This window comes from Limulus polyphemus, unplaced genomic scaffold, assembly GCF_000517525.1.
Source record: "Limulus polyphemus unplaced genomic scaffold, Limulus_polyphemus-2.1.2 Scaffold496, whole genome shotgun sequence".
NCBI classification, from domain to species: Eukaryota; Metazoa; Arthropoda; class Merostomata; order Xiphosura; family Limulidae; genus Limulus; species Limulus polyphemus.
Window position 1 is genome coordinate 207,281 of NW_013666106.1, and position 4,693 is coordinate 211,973.

The 4,693-nt window shown below is 34.9% G+C and overlaps 1 long non-coding RNA gene across 4 annotated transcripts in view; it reads left to right on the forward strand.

Moving 5' to 3' along the window:
* The first annotated feature begins 1,102 nt into the window (after positions 1-1,102).
* Positions 1,103-4,693, forward strand: part of LOC111085595 — a 23,815-nt gene continuing 20,224 nt past the window's right edge. For 3 of the 4 annotated variants that reach the window (XR_002610400.1, XR_002610398.1, XR_002610399.1), the window contains exon 1: positions 1,411-1,578. This is a non-coding gene — a long non-coding RNA (uncharacterized LOC111085595). The other variant, XR_002610401.1, reaches the window with a different exon arrangement.

Consider the following 4,693-nt stretch of genomic DNA (forward strand, 5'->3'; position numbering starts at 1 on the left):
AGTTTTTTTCCGTAAATATTTCAAGTTACAGTAGTCTGGAGTTTTTTTCCGTAAATATTTCAAGTTACAGTAGTCTGGAGTTTTTTCCGTAAATATTTCAAGTTACAGTAGTCTGGAGTTTTTTCCGTAAATATTTCAAGTTACATTAGTCTGGAGTTGTTTTTTTTTCATTCTTTTTTTTATCTTATTTTTCGATATACCTTGAAAATTTTCTATAACAGATTTCAAATCAGACGTGTGTAAGAAAGTAGTATTTCTGATGTTGGATCTTTTCCGTTTGGTGACCACCAACAGTAGAAAAATTATCTTTTCCGTGCAAAGCATATATCCCGAACGTGGAAGGTTATTTTGACCAGCATGAAACTGTAAATCACAGTGAAATTTTTATAGATCCTGAAACTTGCTGCCATACCCAAAATATTGAAAGTATGTGACACAGTTTAAAGCGAAGAAGTAAGCGTCAATGTGGAACTCATCACATAATGCTTGACTCTTATTATCTTTGTGAATTTATAAGGAAAAATAGAAATAAAGACGAAGATTTATCAAAACAATTATCTAATATAGCTCAATTCGCTAAATAAATATCATATAATGTTTTATTACTAATTATTTTATTCTATTGTGTTACTGGTGTTATTTTCAAAACGATCTGTTGGTGAGCCCCAAACGGAAAAGACCCCTGATGTTTTTTGTCTACCACTCCTGAAGGCGTTTCATTGAGTATCTCACCTTATTCTAGTGAATAACTTGAAGAGAATTATATAAATCTAAAAGATTTCTTAATCATTTTCCAGTAAATTAAATCAACAAATAAGAAAGTGATTTTTAAACATATCACACAAGAATTTTGGAACTCTTACTACTTTTTAATTTAAAAATCCTGTGAATCCGTTTTATAGGTCATTTAAATGGCTAAAATACTCGAAAATCATTCTCTTCTATACCATGGTTCTATTAGGGTCTAAAGTATAAAGAAACGACCTTTTCCGAAATCTTCTGTATTGTTAAAGACTAGTTTAAAACAGACTAGAGAGAAACTAACAATTTATTGTTCAAACTCTCTAATGCTGATTACGTTTTCGTGAGTGTGTGTGTTTGGTTTCACATGATGTAGTGGGTAATTAAACCTATTTTACATCACCTTGATGTACTTCACTCATAAGTTCTTATAATTACGTCTAACACTGGAGTCATCGATGGGGCTTATAAAGTGGTCGTCCGTAACGTTGTTCGATAACAGTGAACCACTTGCCTCAGGGCGACCGTGCAGCAGTTCGCTTCAACGTCGCACATTTCTGGTCTCTTGTTACCACACCGTTCGGAGCTGAGCGGCGCCATGAATACTTTAACGCCTTAATGATACCTCGGTTCAGGGTCACGTCACACAAATCAAAGGTAAAACTAACTATACAGAACACGGATGTAGGGGTAGGAGAGTGGTAATCGGCTCTTCTTTGAAGTCCTTTTTTTTTTCAACCTGATCCTCCAACTAGCATGAATTGTTTTCAGCAAACAATACTCTACGCTTCTGTATATGTGAACAATATAAATGGTTTGAACAACGTGACTGAAGCAGTAAGTACAAGTTTTTCTTAATTTTATTACATTTCCTACCGGCAGATGTCAGCCACGTTCATCCTCTTTGTGCAAAGTGCCTGTATCATGAGTAGACAACCTACACGACTGTTGCTTTGTTGTTCTCAAAACGACTTATAATGAATGTTTTTCGATCTTAAAGAAAATCACCGACTAAATTTTATGTTTATATTTTGCCCCGGGCAGGTAAGATTCTATCACTAGCCAGACTCTCTTTGGCGTTTGTAATAGTGATTAAAGAATATAAGAGAACTCGTGTCTATAGCCAGCAGCAATAGAATTTTGTTCATTCGACAAAAATTGGTGACTAAAAAATCACTAGTTTTTTTGTCTTTTTTTAAACCAGAGAATAACATAATTGCCAAACTTACACAATATAAAGATTAGTTTTGAATAACAAATCAAACACGGAATTCCTATGATCGAATACTTAAGTATAAAATTAGCTATCCGACAATTCATGTTTGTTGAGATGGAAAAAAAAAATAAATAAAGGATTGAAAACCCTAAAAGATAGCTTACACGGATACTTGTAAACTACATCATCTTGAAATAAGGATGTGAGTATTCTTGTAACCAATGTTTGGTTCAAGTAGTGCTACAATTGTAGAGGGGTTGTTGCTCGAGAGCTTATAGCACTAAGATTCGTGGTTCGATCCCCGCGGTGGGAACAGTGTAAACATCCCACTGTGCAGCTTTGCGCTTAAAACAAACACATTTAAAGTGCATATTCGATTGTACGTTAGCTATAGAAAAACAAACAATGTTACTTTTACGAGCTTAAAATGAATGCTCTGCTGAATATCAGTACTTAACGTGGGGAGTTTTTTTGTTGTTGTTTTTGTTGTTGGCAGTAGCCACTAATTTCACTGGCGTCCGGGCAAACTTGGCAACTCGGTAAACAGAGGTCGGTGTTCAGGATCTTCTGTTAAACCTGTCATTGTCCTCATTTTGTTTGAAACGTTTCTTGGGTTTGTCTGCAACGTAATTAGAGGGCTGAAAGCAGGGAAGTGGTTCGGATGTTTGTGTTCTAATTGTGCAGCACTAACTTTGATTCTGTTACGAAAGTATCGTGGTTGCTTTGCCAAGACGTATAATGTGTTCCTGCCCTGATAATATCTATCTGAATTCAAACAATTTTGACGAGCGTCCCAGGACATGTAATTGGAGTCATTGTTCGTAGAAAGTTATGGTGGGAAATTAAAAGTTTTCGCTTACGAATTACTTTTTAAAATGTTTAATTTACACCAAACACGGAAATAATAAATATTAATGACAGAATGAAGATAAAGGTTTATGTAAGAAGAGAGGTGATAAAGACTTGTGCGAGACAAAGAAATTAACAGCGTTTGTGGAAACAGAGAAGGAAAGTGAGATAGTGGGTTTGTTTATAGATAGAAAGACCAATAGAGACGATATAACTTTGTCTACAGAAAAGGAGAAAAAAGAGCAGAGGTTTATATGAAGAGAGAGAGAAAGTTTGTGTTGAAAGAGAGAGAGAGAGCTAGCGAAGGAGTATAGGAGCTAGGTAGATGATTTTGTTGGAAAAGGCCAATAAAGAAGCGTAACTGAAGTAAACATTTCAAAGCGAGAGACAGAAAAAAAATTAAAATAAAGATTATTAGAGAGAATCCATATAGAAAAACTGGAAGAACAAAAATTGAAAATGTAAAACCCTGCCTGTCGTAAATGCAATCAGAAATAGAAAAGAAACAAGTATCAAAGAGAGGATGGAAAAATCTAGAGACGAACTTGTGTTGTTAAATAAAAAGGTTAAATTAAGTAGAAACTGATAAAAATAGTAACATTTTTATATACTATATAAAGCAAAATGTATATCCAGGAAAAACATGCACGGTCGTGTATCTATCATTTCATATCTGTTCCTTAGACGTTTATACATTTCTTAATCAATCAGCATCAGACTTGACACAGTGACACTGGATGTGTATGTTTTATATAGCAAAGCCACATAGAGTTATCTGCTGTGTCCTCCGAGGGGAATCGATCTCCTGATTTTAGCGTTGTAAATCCAAAGACTTATCACTGTCCCACCGGGGGACAATACAGGGTGACATGAGGAAGGTCATGAAAGGGGGTGGGGTTGGGGGTTGGACCCCTATCTAATTTCGGAAAAATTACCAAATCAGCACAACTGGACACAGTGATACAGAATGACATGAGAAAGGTCATGAGGGGGGCTGGACCCCCCCATCTAATTTCATACCAATAGAACTCTTCACAACAGTGTGTCTTTCTTTTCAGTATTGGCACCGTTAAGTATTTTTATTGCACTTTTAATATGTATTACGTTAAGGAGAAAAAATAGAAGCACAATTTCCTATCCTTTATTATAAACGAGTTTTTATTTCAGCCGTTCAACGGACGGGTATTCCTGCTAGTATGTAATAACGCTGATACAGAGTAAAAAGAGAATATAGAGACAATTTACAAAATAAAGAAAACCTGAACATCAATAGACATATTTTAAAGAACATAATATATTGTTTAATAGTATAATAAAATAACGAAACGACAGAAGCAGGTACACGAAGAGTGTAAAGCATAAGAACATGTGCCATAATATATTGTTTAATAGTATAATAAAATAACGAAACGACAGAAGCAGGTACACGAAGCATGTGGTATGAAACACTGAGGAAGGAGATCAGTCAATAATATGTTCGGGCTGTTGTTATTTATCCCCTCATAAATTGTGTGTTTGAGTAAATAACAAAGTCAGCGTGCAGCGTTGAGCTTGTAGTTTCTGCTATTTACCAGGGATTAGTTGAAAAATACGAAAAAGGACCGTACGGCAAATAGCTATCCAGGGAGCGGCAATCTTTGTTATTACCGTGATAAGTTGTCCTTAGTCGCGGCACCTTTGTTTCGCCTCTAGGAATTTATCAACTGTGTTATATCATGTAAATTTTTTTTTGTTTTATTTTCTCTCTGTTATTATACTCTGTTTATCTAAGCTAAACATAAGCTGTGAATATCATTTTATTTCTATAAGAATCCAACTTTTGTATATATAAATAAATAAATAAAGAGTGGGCACAAAATAAGTTCGAATATAAACGGTGGGAAGAAC